Consider the following 21809-nt stretch of genomic DNA (forward strand, 5'->3'; position numbering starts at 1 on the left):
TGTGCGTTCTCGTGACGAATCCTAACTATGTACCAAATTTCAGCTTTCGACTCATAACCGTTTAAGCACGTCTCGATAATGTATATAGAAGCTTTAATCCTGTCCCTCTCCCCCGTGGGGAGGAATTTCTAAAGAGCGAGGACAGGGGAGCGAGACAGGGGAGCTCACAGGGGAGCGAGACAGAATTAAGGCTTAACACTTCCATTGTTGATGGAAGTGTTAAGCCTTAATTCTGTCTCGCTCCCCTGTGAGGAGGAATTTCGAAAAATCCCTTCTTAGTGTGCGTCCTCGTAACGTACCCTAACTGTGTACCAAATTTCAACTTTCAACTCTTAACCGTTATTATTATTATTATTATTATTATCAACTCGTCTCGATTATATATATAGACTAGCGGGTGGGCCCGGCGTTGCTCGGGCAAAAGTAACGATAGCGAAGATTAAGATTATTACGTCATAGTCAACCTTGCCCGTTTTCACAGAATGCAAGAATTGGGTTTCCCTGTTTCCGGACTAATTAGAGAATTTTTAGATGGGTCTAAAAATATGTTCGATTTTCCGCAAAAACGAAAAAAACTCCATCTGCGTCTTTGCACGTCACTTTCTCTTAACAATTCCATTGTTACGTAACACTCCCATTGTTGACACTTCCATTGTTACTTAACACTTCCATTGTTACTTAACACTTCCATCGTTACTTAACACTTCCATTGTTGATGGAAGTGTTAAGCCTTAATTCTGTCTCGCTCCCCTGTGAGGAGGAATTTCGAAAAATCCCTTCTTAGTGTGCGTCCTCGTAACGTACCCTAACTATGTATCAAATTTCAACTTTCAACTCCTTACCGTTATTTATTATTATTATTATCAACTCGATTATTATTATTATCAACTCGTCTCGATTATATATACAGATAATTCAAAATTATTATTATTTTATTATGATGTATCATATATTTTTTATAATAAACGATGAATTTTATTATTGTTATTATTATTTTTATTATAATTGAATATTTTCTTTTATAAATCATAAATTTCTTCCAACAAATATTCAAATTCTATTATTATAATTGAATGAATTTCTTCATTCAATTTCAATAGTAATTTCTCATAATAAATATTTAAATTCATTATTATAATCGAAACTTTTATTTTTATTTATAATGACTTTTATTATTATTATTATTATTATAAGCATTTTTGTATGCAATTATTCCTAAATTACATTAATTATTTCATTACAATTGTTAAATTGTATTATAATTATAATACGAGGTGATCCAAAAGTAACCGTTAACCGTTGTAAAGCCTGTCTCTTTAAATACTTAAATTGTATTTTTTTAATTATGTTTTAGCTAACTTTTAAAAGATAAACACGCTGAATTAGTTTAAGATTCGTATTGAAAAGTGTACTGCACTTTTAATATACAAAAAACACGCCCTGTAGGATATTAATTTAATCTATATAAAAAACTATGTAAAAATTTTAAGATTGTGATTACAATTAAGCAGTTTAATTGGCTTTTTTATAAACGTAATACTGTTAAAACGTGAGGAAGTTATGAAGTTTAAATAATGCAGATTGGGAGTCTTGATCAAAAAATTCACTAATAAATAATCATTTAGATAAAAGGCTTTTATGGAAGTAAAGAAAAACAGTTCTTAACTTAAAATTTAAGTCTCTTTATTCAAAAAAAACTAAAGCGAAAAACAAATCTCCAAAAACTCACTCTAAAAAAATATACTGAATACAACAAGAAATGCTCCTTTGTTAACAGAATGAAAGAGAAAATTAAAAAAAAAAGACGACTCATTTACTACTTTACTGTTATAAAAATCATATTATTACTCGTATTAAACATTACTATCTGATGCAACTTTGATTTAGAGCTTATAAAAATTTATCAAATTTTTCTATATTATTATTTGATGTAGGAAATGTATTTATTATAACTTCCGTCGATCTGAAGAAGCAATTATTTTGTATCAAGCACAATCAATAATAAAGACAGAATATTTTAATACGATTTTCTCAAAGGTCGTCTGATAGTAAAATTACATTTTATTCTCCAAAGGAATAACTATTGATTAAAAAATGAAGAAGAAGAAGAAGAAAAAGAAGAAGAACGGGAAGAAGAAGAAGAAGAAGAAGAAGAAAATTCATTTCTTTTTCAAGTTTAATTACCCGACATAAAAGTAATTTTAAAAATCATTTTTTAAATATTGTCTTTTTTTATATAGGCTATGATTAGTGTACAATTATATTCGTTTAAATAGGCAAAACTTTCTTTTAATGGATTTCGTATTCTATCCTTTATAAATGCCATTAAGAATATTAACATTATTTATCTCTTCCTCCATCTTATAACTAAATTGAGATGAATATGTCTCAGTTTCATAATTAATAATGGTTCCTTTGTATCGCGAATAAGTTAAGGAAGATTTATGATTAATAGCAAAACTTGCTTATTGTTATCTGCTTAGACAGACACAATTGAGGTCAAATTATTGTGTAATTGTTGAACCACACAAACAAGCAATAAACAAATATTTAATGCTACTCCTTTTACGAGGAAACTTTTTAATGTAAGAATATGAATTTAATAAATGACGTTTACCAAAAAAAAAAAAAAAAATACAAAAATGACATTTTCACATCGTTAAAATGTGCATCTAGTTTTAATTAATTTTAATGAATTGGTTGATTTTAAAATATTCGTTGGAGCGTCAAGCATTTCGGCATTTTTTGTTAATTTTCTCAACGTTTATTTTATTTATTTTTTTTTTCTTGTGTAATTTTCTTCTTTCGAAAATTTCTAATTATTTTATTTTAGTTTTTTTTTAAATTTTATATCGATTTTTAATTTTATTTAAAGCCTTAAAAATCTTCCTACTTGTATACGATAAAATTATATGTATTTTTTTAAAATTCTTAATAATACAAAAATATACAATATATATATATATATATATATATATATATATATATATATATATATAACAAAAAAAAATGTACTAAATTAACATTAAAGAATTCAGATATTATTTGTATCCTGTAAGGTATGGAATCGCCAAGACGCGCGATTCCCACCTGTTTGTTATAACGAACTGTCATAACGGAAAAGTCGTTAGGATCGGCCGTTGGAAACGACCGTTAGGAACTTCCGTGGGAAGAACCGTTAAGTTTCGAATCGTCAACCATCGGACGATTGGCCGGCGGGAAGTGACCGTTGGCGGCCGTTGCGGGAACATTCAAATTTGATTGGAGCAGGGTTCGAACGCCGTCGACTATTTAAGTTCGTATCGCGATCGGCTGGAATGGTGTGATCGTATCGGAGGTGATCGGATCGGATCGGATCAAGGGAGATCGTCGTTATCGAGGTGCTAACTAACTCTCTCGTGGGAAGTTACGTGTTTGTGTATGAACTTGTTCCTGACTCGGAGGTTTTGTTAATTACAAGTCTGTTTGTTCGTAAGGAGTTCTTTCGACGAATTTGTACGGGAATAGTCGGTTGTTGTTGGAATTAGTGTTGTGCATATTTAATTGTAACTCTAAAGTGGATTATTTTGTACATTACTGTAAATATAAAATTTGTGTTTTCGTCAAACCGACTGAGTGGTTATTTTGAACATTACTGGCGCAGTCGGCAGGATATTTTGGATACATTGGATTACGTTGGACTATCCTGGATTATACTCCAAAGAATCGGAAGAACTGAGCTACGACAGAGAAGCAGACGTACGTACAGAGCATCACCAGCAATTAGACCCAGGTAAATTATTTGTTTCTCGCTAGCACACAGAGATGCCTAGACGCGCGAAATCGCGGCAGCTAGAGGCTAGAGATTGGGAGGATGACGAGCCGAGGTCATCACGTAGGACAAGCGGGTCGGGAGACGACCTCGAAGCGCTTAAGATACAGCTCGAGATCGAGAAAATCAAAGCTGGAGCAGAGGCGGAAGTGACAAAAAGAGCAGAGATCGAATCCGAGGTGAGGAGAGCAGAAATAGAATTAGAACGGGAAAGGTTAGCACAGGGGTCCCGGAATAGTGAGGACGGTCTCGGCAAAGCGAGTTTTGACGATTACGCCCGTAGAGTAAGGGGGGCTCTACCAAAGATGCCGGAGGAAGAAGAGGCGGTACCTTCGTGGTTCCGCTTGGTAGAGGTAATCTTAGAGACTTACGAGGTTCCAGCAGAAGCACAGGGGCAGATAGTGATGGGCGCATTGTCCGAAAAGTGTAGAGCGTCGCTGGCTAGATTGTCAGCGGAGAAAATTAAACATTACCCTTCCCTGAAGGAATTTGTCCTTGAGGAGCTGAGGCTTTCCCCCGCGGAATACTTAAAGGGGTTTAGGCGGGCAGTGCGCTTCCCAGAAGAAAACGTGGCCGCAGTTTGCGTCGCGCCTGAGGGATTTATACGGTTACTACGTAGACAGTAGGGAGGTGCGGACGGTAGAGGACCTTGTAGAATTGACCGTGGCGGACCATCTAAAGACGTTATTGCCCCCCGAGGCGAGGAAATACGTCATACTACAGGAAGGGAGCGGGTGGAACAAACCCGCGGAGTTAGCGAAACACATAGAGAAATTTTCGGAAGCGACGGGCGGCGAACTAACGTTAGACGGGAAAACGGGACGACAGCGGGAACAGCAGAGGGAACTGCCAAGGGAATTGAAGCCCGTGACACGGGGCGCGCCCGAGCAACACACGAGGAATAGTTGTCACGTTTGCGGTAAAATGGGGCACTGGAGGAGGGACTGCCCCAAGCGGAAGCGGTCCAGCGAGCCGGACCGGGCGAGGTTGGCACCTGCAAACGAGCCATCCCGATCGAACGAACGTTTAGTGGCAAGAGTGACAGCATACGACCAACCGGAAGCCGACGATTCGCTACGCAGAGTTAAGTTGGCCTGTGGCGGAAGTTGCTTGTCAGCTATAGTCGACTCGGGAGCCGAAATTTCAGTTTTAAGGAAGTCAAGGGTACCAACGGCGACAGAAACGAGGGGGAAGACACGGCTAGTGGGAGCCTTCGGTCACCGGGTAGAGGCAGGCTTAGCGTCAGTACCGCTTGAATTGTGGGAGGAAGGACATGAAGAAACGCCAGGATCGGCACGGGTGACGTGTGCGATCACCAATAGGTTAGGGAAAGCGACAGACGCCCTCTTAACGGAAAGGGACTTCCGAGCGCTGGTAGAAGCGAAAGAGAAAGCGGATTCCGAGGCAAGAAAAAGGGAATTAGCTGAGGAGCAGAGTATATTAAGTGCGGTAGCGGGGATGCTCGTGGAAGCGAGCGAGGGGGTTAAACGAGAGCCGCCCGACGACAAAAACCGGGGGATGGTCATAGGACCGCTTGACCAGACACTAGGGCGGCAGCGCACGGCCCAGTGTGAGCGGAGGGCGCAGTCTGAGCAAAATAAAGCAGGGGACGCGACTCCTATTGCGAGGAGATATTCCGGTAGCGAATCGGATAGCCAAAGCGAACGACCCGCCGCGAACAGGAAACTGGAGGGCGAGGACGCTGATGAAGGGAGGCCGGGAGTCAGAGCAGTAAAGAATGGGGTAGCTGGGACGCCTCAGGGTCAAAATTGTGGCGTCGGGGAAATAATCGACTTGGGAGATATCGGCCGGGAACCCGCGACTCAGTTGGCGCAACACGCCGATGACCAAAGACGAGCGATCGGGGAAACTAGCGAACCGCTGCTGGGGTTACCGAATACGACACGGGATGAGCCTCTGGATGCTACGAAGGAGTGCCATTCCATGGACGACTTGGCCGGATTGATTGGGCAACAGGCGAACGTGATCTTGGCGACCGTCACTCGGGTTCAAAGAAAACACAGCGGTGAAGAGACCCGGAGGTCTCGGGCCACGGCGGGCGCGGCCAGTGGCCAATCGGAACCACCCACACACGTGCTAAATCCGGAGGGAGGCATATCGCCGGTCCGGAAAACGACGGACAACGGTCACAACCGAGCTCGCGGTAAGAAACCCAAATTCCGTGAGAAGGGCCGAGCGACATCTGGTGACCAACAAAACCGGATGACGCGCCGAAGGCGACGGGGACGACCTCCTCGTAGGGGGACCCGCGCGGATAGGTCTCGGGGATCCAAGGGGTCCTACACTATCGCGAGGCATCTCTGTGCGCGGGTTATAGCGAGTTTGCCCGGTTGTACCGGAGGTAAGGGTCAGTCCGCACGAACGGACATTTGTAAAATTGCTGAGTGTTGTTGGATCAAACAGGCTTGGGCTAAGCTCAGTTTGATCCTTGGCCGCGGAGGTGTAAGGTATGGAATCGCCAAGACGCGCGATTCCCACCTGTTTGTTATAACGAACTGTCATAACGGAAAAGTCGTTAGGATCGGCCGTTGGAAACGACCGTTAGGAACTTCCGTGGGAAGAACCGTTAAGTTTCGAATCGTCAACCATCGGACGATTGGCCGGCGGGAAGTGACCGTTGGCGGCCGTTGCGGGAACATTCAAATTTGATTGGAGCAGGGTTCGAACGCCGTCGACTATTTAAGTTCGTATCGCGATCGGCTGGAATGGTGTGATCGTATCGGATCGGATCAAGGGAGATCGTCGTTATCGAGGTGCTAACTAACTCTCTCGTGGGAAGTTACGTGTTTGTGTATGAACTTGTTCCTGACTCGGAGGTTTTGTTAATTACAAGTCTGTTTGTTCGTAAGGAGTTCTTTCGACGAATTTGTACGGGAATAGTCGGTTGTTGTTGGAATTAGTGTTGTGCATATTTAATTGTAACTCTAAAGTGGATTATTTTGTACATTACTGTAAATATAAAATTTGTGTTTTCGTCAAACCGACTGAGTGGTTATTTTGAACATTACTTATCCTATCCTTTACATACAGTTAATTTCATAAGCTAAATTACTCTTTCCAATTACAGATAAATTGTATTTTTTCTCTTTGAAGAAATATAATAAAGCTTATCGATTTTTTACTTGAAAAGTTTCGTAAAATTTAAACTCTTAATTAATTAAAATTGTATATAATGTTTAAATAGTTCCACCAAAATAATTTTAACATATTTTTACTTTTATAATTAATTGTACAATGCTCATACTATATTAATATTGATCTGTAGGTGTATTTATATTTATATTTTTTAATAATAAAACTCTTTTTTTAATTAAAAAATACTTTCAACAGATCTTAATTAAAAATTTTTTAAAGGAGAAAAAAATCTATTTTAAAATTATACCGTAATTTACATAAAAAACTTCAACTAATATGAATATAATTAAATATGTATGCCGTTAACAGATAATTGGAATCCATTCTACCATAATCTTCTTACATTTAAGCTTACTTAATGCAAAATATATTTTTAAATTCATTTTCATGATAAAGTTTATTCAAAAAATTATTCTATTTCTTTAAGAAATAATCACACAATTCTTTAATAAGAAAAATAAAAAACATTCCATAAAATTTTACCATTAATTTCGGAAAAAATCATTAAAGAAAATCATACAATCATTGAAAAAAGAGACATTCTTTTATATAAGGAGACGATCAATACCGCTTATCATTTGAAATTCAATATTTATCAATGTCATATTGTTTTCAGATACTAGTAATTCACTTATACTTAAATATAACATAAGTATTTTGTCTTACTCTCTAATTTTCTTCCTTTTAACTACAAACTAAATGAATAAATTATCTGGTTACAAAATATTTCTCCATTAATTTTCATATCTTGACTTTATCTTTTTGTGGGATGAAATGTTGAAAGAGAGAACACTTTTGCAAGATTTATTTTCCAGAACACACTTAGAAAAGATAATTTGTAGAATTAACTACGAATCCATTATTTGTGCTTGCAATGTTTGAAATGTCACAATTACATATTTTTTACAGGTTATTGTACTCGATTCATTCTAAATTATAAAATAGGTTGCTAAAAATTTTAAAAGAAAAAAATATGGTGTAATATTTTCAACTACATTACGTTTATAAATGCTGTCAAAATCGTAAAATTAATTAGTAATTTTCATATATTCTGCAAAATTTAATAAAATATTCTCTAATGGAAACACATATACTTTAGTAAACAAATGAAACGTGTTCAAATTATCTTACTATAAGAGAATATATATGCAATAATGGGTTACAGATAGAGGAAACTTACTTCTGTTTATTTTCAAATGATATTTTAGGCCAATTACATGCTTTCGAGACAATTTGTGGATTAATTTTATTGGTAGTTAAAAGCAATTAGATAATGTAATCACCAATGATGGATAGTGTCACGAGATAATGATCCTATTAAGTTAATCCTTTTGGATTATGAGTGTTCTATGAGTGTTCTATGAGTGTTATAAAGATCTCTTGATATCATCTCTATCAAATAGCTACCTTGAATATATCAGATATTCAACTTTTTTAAAATTTCAATTTCTATTAAAGTATCAGCTATAAGAACTTACAGACTCTATATATAAAATATATTTAGACCTATATAATTTCCTGAAATGAAAACAATAATAAATGTTCCTAAATAAATTTATTATATAATTAATATCGTCATAAATTAAGGTTTATTGAAATATTTTCCTCTCTTTAATAGCATTTTAATTATAATTAAATTTATAACCAGGTCTAATGTATGTTGCAAAATTCTTCATATTATCAACTAGAATATATTTAAAGTTGCATTAAAGTTTATTTTATTTAATTAAGAGAAATGCTTAAACTATACAAAATGCTAGCTATATACTTTTATTAGTCTCTTGGCTTAAATAAAATCATATAAAATTATTAAATGTTTAAATTTTTCTATTGTTTTTCAGCCTATTTCTAAATTTTAATGTATGTATCTACGTCTAGTGGAAAGTTATTATAATAGATAAATATAATGGATAACGTACGGTAAATGACCTTTATGTAAAGAAACAGTACAGGTGCGATAATTTATCATTGGTTAGGAGTTGAAATTTTGTCGAAATTATTATTTAATAAATGTAATGTGTGGCACGTTACATAACGTATGAGTTAGACATTGGGAATTATGCAAATTGAGAAATTTTAATATAAATCAAATTATTTGAGCAAATTGTAAAATAATTCAGCTTACAATAAAACTAGTAAGATTTTAAATTCTTAACATGTAGAGAGAGAGAGAGAGAGAGAAACATTTTCAAATTATTACAAACAAAATGAAATTGCATAATAAATCATTACGTTGCAAATTATGTATGATGACTTTTTCCTTAATAGTTTCAAGAAAGTTTTTCTTATTAACTTCTTAAATTGTTCTAGTTCAATTATAAAAATATTAAATCTATGTCGACGTAATTCTGTACTAATCATAGGTTAAATAAAATTATTATACATTATTAATCACAATTTAAAGTTGGTAGAGAATTTTATAATTAAAAAAAAGAAGTAATAAATGATAGAAATATGAAGTCGTTAGAAAATAGTGTAAGCTACTCAGGCAACATTCAAAATTACTAATTGCATCTACACTTTTCAAAATTTGAATTATTACAGCACGAAAACGCGCAATTTGATACAGGCTAATTATATATTATTTATTTTAATGTAAAACTGTCCGCATTATATTTATAATAATATATTTCAAAGTAAAAATTAGTTGTAATAACATGTATCATCTCTACAGGTTTATACATAAATTATGTTTTCGTTTAATTTATTTAAGATATAATAATATCGCGAGATACCATAAAAATATATAAATTTATGAATATTTTAAAATGTTTTCGTTGGAAAAAAACGCTTGAATTGTGTCATTAAGATCATTTTGGATCGATATTTATTTAATTATAAAATTTTTTTAATGAATCAGAACATATTTAAATAAATTATTATATTATCGACATTAAATAAATTAGAATTTTGTATCTTCTTCTTGAGATTCTGTCGATTAAATTGAAGCAATTTTTGAAGATTTTTAAATTTAATTTGTAAAAGTTAAAGATTTAAAAATTATTTTAATACTTTCATTAAAATCTCTATGTTAATAATGGTTCCGTATTAAAAATAATAATTTATATTTATCGATAACTAAGTAATTAAAGATTTAATTAAATCAAACATTAATTATTTTTGATAAGATTTAATGGTGGCTTCACAATAATAACACAGCAAAGTATTCAAAGATTAATTTTTAGCTAATTTTCCTTGCATCAAATTGCATGTTATTTATATTATTGCAAAATTGTTTTCGGTATTTTCTCTCTTGTTTATATTTATTGTAGCTAATGCACTACATGAAATATATATAAAATACATCGAATATAACATTTTATACACTCATACAATACAATTTTTACATTTTTTATTCATTATCCATTACCTAAAAAGCAAATAATCTATACGTGAGAAGTAAAAATAATTTTTAAAAAACATTTTTTTTAATAATTTATTATTATGTTTAAAATTTAATAAATAATATAAAATTTCTAGTCATGAAAAATAATTTTTAACAAAATCGATATACCTTGCTTATTTACTCACTTTGTATTTAATTATATTAAATATAATATAATGAATTACTTGAAATAAAGATATCGAATATGTTGTTTCTACTCCCCTTTTTTCTTTTTTTTTAATCAGATTTTATTCTAGAGAAAGACTTTCTTTTTTTGTTTTTTTTATCTAACTTTGATAATTAGTTATCTTCGAAAAGACTGCTTTAATTAATAACTCCTAACAAACGTTCTTTGTGTCAAAAGGCCATCCTTTGACCTGTTCGATTCTCTAACCCATCCTCCATTAACTTACTTCTAAAGAAGAGAAAACATAAACAGATTAAAGAACGGAGGAAAAAAAAACCTTATAGTTTGGGAAGGAGTCACCAAATTAATGCTGGATTTTCACAAACGTAAGGAAATCTAACTGAATAAAAACTAAAAACAAAACAAAAAAAAGAATACATGACATTAATCAGCTACGTTTCGAGGAGGATGTTTCCTCGTAATCTTACCTGTTCTAATGGATTCTTTGCGTTCTTGATGATATTTTGCGGACTTTTTACGATGTCGATACTTTTTCTTCTTCATGGTTGTTAGTTGCCGTTATTGATTCTGTACGTAAAAAAAAAAGAAAAATAAAAAATGTCGAAGAGAGAATATTGGGCTTGAGAACCGACATAACTGCTATGAAGGCAGAAAAGCCATTCAATTTTATTGGTATAGACATTTTCTTGACCATATTTATATTGTTGCATCTTCTCTAAGGCAGTTTTCTTACAATTGAAACTTATTTTGATGCTTATAATGTAAAAAGAAATTAACAAATAACATTGTATTGTATAGTAATCTTGAATTCAATTTGCGTTATTAAATATAAAAATAAATTTAATTTTTAAAATTCTAAACTGAAATAAAATATAAAAATATTATTCGCTTATTATTATTATTATTATTTTTAAATATAATCTTGTAACTTATATATCTCGAACTGTAATCTTATTTTCCTTTAGAATATAAAGCTATAAAAAATTAAAAAATTCTGAAATGATAATTTTATTTCTGATTTTTAAAAAAAATAATAATTATTATATAGATATAATGAAAAGAATAGATTTAAAATTTTCTGAAGAATTTTTCTAAGTTTTCTTCTTTTGTAATAAATATAAAACAAAGTTTAAATTATAAAAAATATATTCTATTTTAACAATTTATGAAATTTAAAATTTAAATAAAGATACGAGCTGCGAAAGAAAAAGGTTCGGAAATTGCATTTTATATTGAATTGCTTCTGTATTTAATTAAAGAGAAATTTAATACTTGGCTTGAATAATTGACAAATTAGTCTTTAATGGAATAATTATAAAACAATTAATTATTATAAATAAAATGAACTTCAAGTTTACTAATATAAAATATTCAAATAATGTTCAAAATTAAATTTTCCATGGTAAGAAGTTTTATACGAAAAATCGAGACTTCATTTCGAAAATATGTGCATTAAAAGATGCTATGCGCTCCTTTAAACGAAATTTTAAATTTTATAAAGATTTCTACATAATTATTTTGTCATAGACAATAAAAGTTCAAGCTGCAACTTTCCTTTCTTATAAAAAATAAATTATTTATATGTTGGCATCTTATTGTGATTAAGTATAACATTTACATAAGGGGAATTAGACAATATCAAAACAATAAGATATTGATTTACAAAGTTTATTAATTACTGTCTCAGACAAGCTATCATTTTATTATAACTTACATTTATCAATGTCAGGAAATAGAGAAGATTTCTCTCTTTCTGTTACAATACAATAGCTTACAAGATCCATCTGATATCATCATTTCAAATTAAACAAAGATGAATAAATATTTAGAGTAAGAATATATATTATAACTTATAGTTTAAAGTATTATGTATCTATACAGTAATAAATACAATATTCATAACATAGAATAGTGTAAATTTAAACTTAATTAATAAAAGGAATTCTTCCAGAAAGAGTTCAGTTAATTCTCTACCACATTATTTTGGTTTATCTTCGAAAAAATAAATAAAAGAACATCAAACCATCAGAATGAAACTGCATTAACTTTGATAATTCGCATTCGATTAAATACACAAATTAAGCTTTGCATTAAATAGTCTATATGATTCATTTTACATATCTATATATATAATCGAGACGAGTTGATAATAATAATAATAATAATAATAATAATAATAATAATAATCAGCGCAGAGCCCAAACTGTTAGGAGTTGATAGTTGAAATTTGGTACACAGTTAGGGTACGTCATGAGAACGCACACTAAGGAGGGATTTTTCGAAATATCTCCCCACGGGAGTGAGGGACAGGATTAAGTCTTAACACTTTTATCAACAATATAAGTGTCAAGTAACAATGGAAGTGTTACGTAACAATGGAATTGTTAAGAGAAAGCGACGTGCAAGACGTTTTTTTCGTTTTTGCGAGAAATCAAACATATTTTTAGACCCATCTAAAAATTCTGTAGTTAGTCTGGAAATAGGGGGACCCAATTCATGCATTCTGTGAAAACGGGTAAGGTTGACTGTAACGTAATAATCTTAATTTTCGCTAAAACGGTTAGGAGTTGAAAGTTGAAATTTAGTACACAGTTAGGGTACCAAATTTAAGTACTAAAGTGTTAAGTAACAATGAAAGTGTCAACAATGGAAGTGTTAAGTAACAATGGAGAACAAGAGAAAGCGACGTGCAAGATTTATGGGCTCTGGAAAAAAAAAAGGGTAATATGTTAGAACACATTCGATTTTCAAATTTAAACACATTAGTTCGGTTTTTCTCGAACTTTCTTCTTTAGAACATTCGATGAAAATCGAACGATATAATCAGAACACGTCGTGAAAATCGAACAATATTAGAATATTCGATTTTCAAATTCGACCTTTGTTTAGAAATATTTAGTTTGTTGATGAAATTACTCTTTTTCTTTTGTGACGATAACGTAATCTCAATCTTCGCTATCGTTACTTTGCCCGAGCAACGCCGGGCCTACCTGCTAGTATTTAAATAAGTTTGATTATTAAATCATTTCACAAGTAATGCTTAATAATGAATTGGCATGTCTAACTCTTATAATTGTTTATTCCCTTTTATTTTTACTGTAATGTAACTAATGGATATTCCAGAATTAAAATCATTCAAACAACCATTTGAAAATTTACATCAATTACTAAAGATACGTTTCAAATGGAATAATAAACTTATAAAACTTTATTTAAGAGTAAATTTCTAATTTGTGATGTCTTGAAGGTACTATATTTAATTTTTAATTCATTAGTTTGCATTCAAAAGCCATTATTTCTTCTTTTAAGCGGTTTTATTCAAAACATTCATTACTATGTCTCATTTTCCAAAAGATTATATAATGAACTGCACGTAGCAGTCATTAAAAATATATAAATACTTGTGGAATTATATAATAGTTGAAAAAACTGAATTTGGATTAAAACAATTAAAAATCTTTATTCATCTCTAATAAAAACTATTCATCCATCATGACCATGTATAAAGAGTTGAATAAAGAGATACGAAATACAAAAAAGCCGGTGAGGACTCTTGCTCGACTTTCCTGGCACTCGAACAGGAGGTTAAGGAGACCCTTAGGAAGTCTGATAATTTTCAATTATACTAAGATACAAAATTTAAGTAATAACAAAAGTTTAAAAAGGAGTAATTTTGTTGAATTATGATAAATATCTCCATTAAAAAAATATTTAAGTTTAAAAAAACACTATGACACTAGTTCAAACATAAAATTGTGTGACGCCAACTCTTATAGATGCTATTAAAAATAATTTCTATATTATTAATTATTACACCACAAAAATTCTTAATTTTAAGAGTAGAGACGAGTTTTTATAATATTGTAAATGCCAACAACGTGTAACATTTTTATTAAGTCCGACCTCACTGGAGATGCGATACATGAACCCCTCTATCTTCCCACCCAACTGAGTTCCTTATTCCAAAATTTAATAGCAGTAGTGTCTTTTCTATACAAGTTTTCATGTCAAATTTTGATTCTTAATCTCTATCCATTCTGAGTTATTAAACAAAATAGACGCCAACAAACACAAATACATCCACGGAATTTTTTTTTTCGTTTTTTGACTAATTTGGGGTGTTTCAGAACATGTATATTTGCAAAAACCCAAAGGATCAAATTTGAAACAATTACAGTAGTTTCCCGTGTAATGTTATAACACCCGGCAATATAAAATGAACGATCAAAAACTCTTAAAAAATAATTTCGAAAATTTAAAATAAAATGAAATATTTAAATTTATTTTTTAAATAAAAATCTGAAAGATTATTTTTATTTCTCTTACGTTTGTTAGTTGTAATGTAATTTCGATGTCATCATTAAGTATACGACAATTGTAAAATATTAATATGTCGGTTTTTAACATTATAAAGTTTTTCTTACTTAATATAAGATCAGAAATCAAAAGCATTTCGTAAAATAAATAAATAAATAAAGCAGCATTATTGTGATATAATTCGTTAAAAATAATTTCGATTTCCTTTTCAATATGTCTGTTTTCTATCCAATGAAGATCTTTTTAATCTAATGAATTTACTTGCATTTTGTATATCTCCGGGAGTTCTTTTGCTTCTATTACAGACTTAAAATATGTATTCTTAGCATTTATAATAATGATAATAACTTTATTTAATGTAAAGAAAGTACATGGTTATTATATACATTGACATTAAGTATAAACAGAAAAAAATGATTAAATTTTAATAAATTATAGTTCTTTGCAAGCAATTACAGATAAAAAATAATCTCGTTTATATAGTAAGAAATAATAGCCTACAGAATAAATATTTATTTTCTTTAAATTAAAGAATTAAAAGAAAAATGCAATTACATTTAATAATTATTTTCATGTTACATAGAAGAAAATTGGATAATATTTAAGAAAAACTTTTACGAGAATAGTTAATAGAAGTAAAACAAACTTCGAAGCATTAAAAATCTGATTTTAATATGTAATATATTGACCACGATTAAATATTTGCACAGTATAGAAAAATATCTATCAATAGATAATCTATATTTATATTTGCACAGTATAATACGGTGTATAACAATACGAATAAAATATAAAAATTTGTTATTTTTTTAACAAAGAAGCGGATAGATTTAGTTTGAATTCCATTTTTAGTAAATTCATTTGTTATTACGAGTAGCTCCTTCCGGCCACCCACGTTTAAAACTTCATATCTTAATAATTACGCAAATGAAAGCGCATTATCTCTGCTAGAACTTTTGGAGCTTCTGTTTAAAAAACACAAAATAATAGCCTGGTTTTCTATCTCTGAAAATGAGCGTATTAAGTCTAACAGAAAATAGACATTTTATGAACTGAACATCACTCGAACGAAAGTTTGATAAGTTTTTATACATCCCTTTCAACTTATGCATGTAATTACCAATTTGTAAATCCCGTCCTGTGTTAAATATAAATAATACAATTATCTGACGCGTTAAAACATTATATATATTGTTATATGTAGATTTATACTACAGCACTCAATCTTCCATCTTTGATTATTAAATATAAAATCTCTTACGCAAACAAGTAAAAATTATCCTGACATCGTCATATAGCCGGGCTACCATTTTTAATCATATTTAATTTAAAATATATGCTCTAGGTCAGTGATGGCGAACCTGTTTGAGAAATGGATCAAATTTTGTCCATGATTTTTTTTTAGTACTAGCTCGTAGGTCACTATGTCAGTGGAGTCACTTGGAAAGGGGAAGGGGAGGATGGTTAAAAACTACTTTTTTTGCTTCTCACTTTTAAAATATTCTAAAAAGTTTACATTTCCTTTTTGTTTTACAAATTTTACTTTTGAAAGTGAAGAGCAACATATAAAGGTCGACGTCAAAAAATTGATATCAATGGGGTGATACCATGAATTACCGCAACTTTTCAAATGTCTTTTTACATTGTATGTACAGTACGTGAAGTGACTTTTTCGTTAGAAATTATATACACAGTCATTTTATTCTTTTCAATCACACCATACTTATCAAACTATTCTGTTTGATATGGTTTGGAACTTGTATCGTTTGTATTTATTTTTTAACCACCGACATAGTACAGGGCTACAATTAAAAATATTTATATCTATAATACAATATATTGAGAAGAAATTTCTTATTAACGTGCTTGATACACATACATATGTAGAGGAGAAACTTTAATAAAATATAATAATAAGAATAATAATAAAGTTGAACCATTAAACACTTCTAGATACGTACGACAAGGCTGCCATTTAGTTCAGCACTGGTACATTTCCAAGCTGGTGCTACCAGCTCGGGGAAGATGTATTGCTTATGACTAAATATTAGATTTTCATACAATTTTTAACCCAAAATATGCACCAAAAATATACAAAACATGCAAAAGAATGCATAATCTGGTAGTAATAATAATACAAAAAAAAAGATGTTCACAATAAACCCTTTTATTTTTATTTCTTAATTTACATTTATGATCTAAACCAACATTTCCTGGATTTTTATTCACAACTTTTATCTACGAAATACAGAAAATGCTGATTTGTCATGCGTAAGTTTCTTTGTTGTTAGTTTGTGATCTAATATATTTTTTCTCGTGCTAAATGAGTGCTCCACGTCTCATTTAGCGCAGCCAGATTTTCGGGTGTGAACTGTCATAGGAAATCGGAATCGGCTGGTGTTTTTCCCGATAAACGGCGATCTATAGTAGCCATGATTTGATATCGTTCGCATAAAACACTTAAACACACTTCTGAAAGCGTTAGTCAGCTTTTGTCTCAAACTTTAATTCCCTACAAAATTCGAAATATGTTAAAACATATCTATATATGTCAAATTATTATAAACTTGCAAAATATATGATTAAACTTTAAAAATTATGCAAAATATGCTCTCTGAAATATATGATATAACTTGGAGTTGGATAGATGACCTGCACTACTGTATTGCTAACAGGAAAAGTATGATGTACAGGGGCATGACACTACTAATTTGAGGTGGAAAACATATATTTTACTAAGATGAAAAAATATTATTCATTGTAAATATTAAAAACAGTAATTATATATCTTACTTTTTTAAAACATGTAAATCATTATATATTTATTATAATAACGTAAATATAACTAAAAAATTAAATGTTAAGAACATTTTCGTAGTCTTGCAATCGTTAACATTAGTTGATATTAAATAATTATTGTAAAAATGAAATCAATATTATCATGGACACTTAATGAGATTAATATGATAACAATCTTACTCGGATTCACTCAATGAAAGTAGAATAAGTACTCAATAACATTAAATATCAAATCTTGTTATGAATCTATGTCAGGATTTTCTATTCTATTACATTTGCTTTTCAAATTACATTATTTTGTCTTTATTAATTTATGTATTATTTATTATATATTACATATCTGTTATCATTTTTATAAATATAACTTAACGTATAACAAATTAATGATAATCACATTTCTACTAAATAAACAGCGATGAGCCAATTAATAAATATTTAAGTAATAATGTAATTTTGAGAAAAAAAATCTTTTAAATTTTTAAAATAATAAAACCACTAACGTTATTGATAAAATAAACTTTCTCTAAAATAAAATAATCTGTATTAAATAAGCTGTAAAATAAAATAAGCAGGGGTGGATTTAGAGGGGCACCTCCTTTTGAGGCTTTTTCGAGTAATGCCAGGTACCTCAGGTAGTAAACACTTTTGTAAGGCATATTATTTCCTTTCTAAACCTCTTATAAAGATTTCTGGATCCGCTACTGAAAATAAATGATGTATATATTGTTGTTATTTTTACGAGATTAAATTCACTAAAGTATAAACAAGTCTTAAAAATGATATTAAGTATAAATTTGATAATTCGGTAAATTTATTTATTTATTTATTTAAAAATTTCAAATATAACATTTTTATATTTGAAATTTTTAATTCGAAATAGCCGTGGTCAAGGGTTTAATTCGAGTTTTCGATTATCCGTGGTAGCATCAGTCCACATTATCTCAGTTAATTAAGGTTCTACTGTATTTATAACACAGAAAATTATCATATTATGTTTCTAAGTGATAAGGAAACTGACGATAAATGATTTTTAAAAATTGTAAAATGCTCTTAGAACATATGAAACGCATTAATTAGTCGTATAAAAATGCCTCGATAATTTTTAATTAATTCTTTTAAAAGATGCAAAAGGAATTTTTTCTTAATGCCAATCATTCAGTTAACGGGTTATAAACGGGAATAGAAATTTTTAAATGCAGGTATGAAATTTTTAACTGGAGATATTAAAAGATGCAACACTAAATCATTTTTCTGACATGAAACTTGATGGGTCATATTTATTTATGAGAAAAATCAGTCGATGATAGGAGACAATCAATCTGTTACGAAGTAATAAGATATTGGAATAACTTGAATATTAAGATTGAAACATTACCATTTATTTTTATTCTCAAGTAAAATTAAAATTAACATATTTAAATTCAACCGTACCAATTTTTTATTTATACAAGATTATTGTTATATTGAAATTTCTAAATATTTTTAAAAATTGATTTTTAACATTGAGTATGAGATAATAGTAGACATTCATCAACAAGTTTCTCCTAAAAAAATGAATAAAATAAATGTTTTAGGGTATTAATTTTTCTCCATTTTTCTTATGTTACATAAGAACCTATTATTAATATATACTTAAATATAATATATAAATATATATGTCCAGTCATTTAAGATTCAGTTTTATTACTGCTTTAGGATTGTGACTATTGTAAAACACATTATGAATTATATTTATAGATCTATGATATTTAGTACATTAATATTATTTGTATTTTCTGAAGGAATGTTACTGATTAATATTTATTTTGATAACATGCTATTTATTGTAGTTATATAGAAATAATATAGAATTTATCATGAAGAGTAAGTAATGTAAACAGTGCTTGATTTATTAAAAAAAACAGTGTAATTTTCTTTTCACAATTTTTGAACATCTCGAGAAAATGTCTTCTATATTATTATTGCTAACTTATGAACTATAGATTAAAACATATGTTTAATAGATTTAATATATATTTTCCATATAAAATAATAATTTATTTATTTACTATATAATTTAATTTCATCATATTAAGAACTATAGTTTAAATTAATAAATATCATATTAGTTATAGGCAAAAATAGTTTTAATTTATATAAAATATTTTTCTCCTTAAGGAGTAGAAAGGATTTGAATCTCTCTTCGTTCTAAGAGCACTAAGAGAATTAAGAATAAGTAAAAAACTAAATAATTTAAAACATTCCAATATGTCCAATAATATAAATAAAACAATATAAAAATTAAAAAAGTTAAATAACTTCTAAAAAAAGAACGAATCCAAGGCAAGACTCAGAACTCAATAAATACAACAAATAAATCATGAACAAAACTAAATAAGACAGAATAAACCATAATGATCTAGATAAAAAGGACAAGGCTAATTTTCTGCTAGACAAAATAAACAAAAGAGCCTTCGAAATGATAATCCAGATACAGCAAGACCAACAACGAATAAAATCACAGACAACAAAATTTAAAGCTTTATGAAATTGTCGAATGACCTAGAAGATGCAGCAAAATCAGAATTACTCGACAGAGTATGTAAGTACTCAAAAGGCCTAGGCACAGATTAAATATTTTAAAAAATAGATTTATAATTTTTCATTATTTCCATAAGTAAAATTAACATATTGGTCTGGGTTCGATTAGAATAAAAGTTTAAAAGATATTAAATCCACAGTAAAGTATAATACGTTATAAATATAAACTACATAATAAAATAGAATATTTATTATTATATATGTTTCAAATATTATTACATCTCTGCTAACATTTTTCTCATTACACAGGTAATGAATAAAAAGTTTAATTTAATTTTTATTCGTTATTTAATATTAATTTGATTGACGAAGAGATTAAGAACAGTAATTTTTAAAATATATTTATTACATTTATGAAAAAAATTAGTAAATTTGCAACTTTGATATTAATATATTTATAATATTATTCATTATATATTTTAAATTGAATAAATAAAGTTTAAAATAAAAACCTAATATAATGGATCTAATCAACAAATTGCATCTGCATTGATAACAATGAAGCTTCATTGTAATTCAATGAATTAAAACCATTGGAATAAATAGGAAAGAGGGTGTTTTTGAATTGTATAAATTAATTTTTTAATCTTACTATTTAATATTTATTCTAAATAATCTGAGTTAAATTTTAAATTTTCTAATTGTTATTTTCAGTGATATAAAATGTATTTGTAAAGCCATATATTTTTTATTATGATACTTGTATATTACAAATACAGTAATTACTTAACCTTTCTACGGTACATAATGCAATATATGCATACTGACCATACTGAACATATATTACATTATGTTTATTTAATACCTTTTATACGGTATATAAAGTAATATAATCTGATCTTTCTTGAATTCTCTTCCATCAGAGACAAAAATTATTATGACATGGTCACAATGCTGGGATGCAACTTTTAATCATATTTTAAATATAGTATATTTAATTTAAAATATCTTAAATTATCAGTGTCATGCCCCTGTACAACATACTTTTCCTAAGAACAACAGAGTCATGCCGGTCATCTATGTAACTACGTTCTGGGAAGAATTTTTGAATTGAAATCACGTGTCTAGACCGGAAGTTAATCAGGGCCTCCTGCCCCTAAGCTTTCCATATCCGGTCTCGACTTTCACCGTTCTCGAGATTAATGACAGACATGCAGACAACGGACGACAGTAGAAATTTATGTCTACAATTTTTTTTCAAATTGTAGCACAAATTATTGAAAATTTGCATCTGAACATTAAAAATAAATAAGAAAAAAATAATTAGCTATTTAAACAAGAATATATAATTGTCGTTTTAATTCCTATTTTTATTTTAAAGCTTTGCTACAAAGTTATGCCAAATTTAAAATTTGCTACTTCTTAGATCTTTTAATTTCTTTTATCATGAAATATCTTTGTTCAATTGTCTTTATAAAGAAAATATTGACATTTCCTCTTTTGATAATTGTTTTTTAAAATTTATTTGATTTTCTCTGGTGTATCAAATTAAAAAAATTCCCTATTGAGATTGATGTAACTCGTAAACATCAATATTTATCATTCAATTGAAAAACGACTTGTTTATTGTAGCATTTCAGAAAGTAAAATTAACTTTTTGTATTTTTATATTG

Source organism: Centruroides vittatus, unplaced genomic scaffold (assembly GCF_030686945.1).
Source record: "Centruroides vittatus isolate TY-2023 unplaced genomic scaffold, ASM3068694v2 contig_364, whole genome shotgun sequence".
Taxonomy (NCBI): Eukaryota; Metazoa; Arthropoda; class Arachnida; order Scorpiones; family Buthidae; genus Centruroides; species Centruroides vittatus.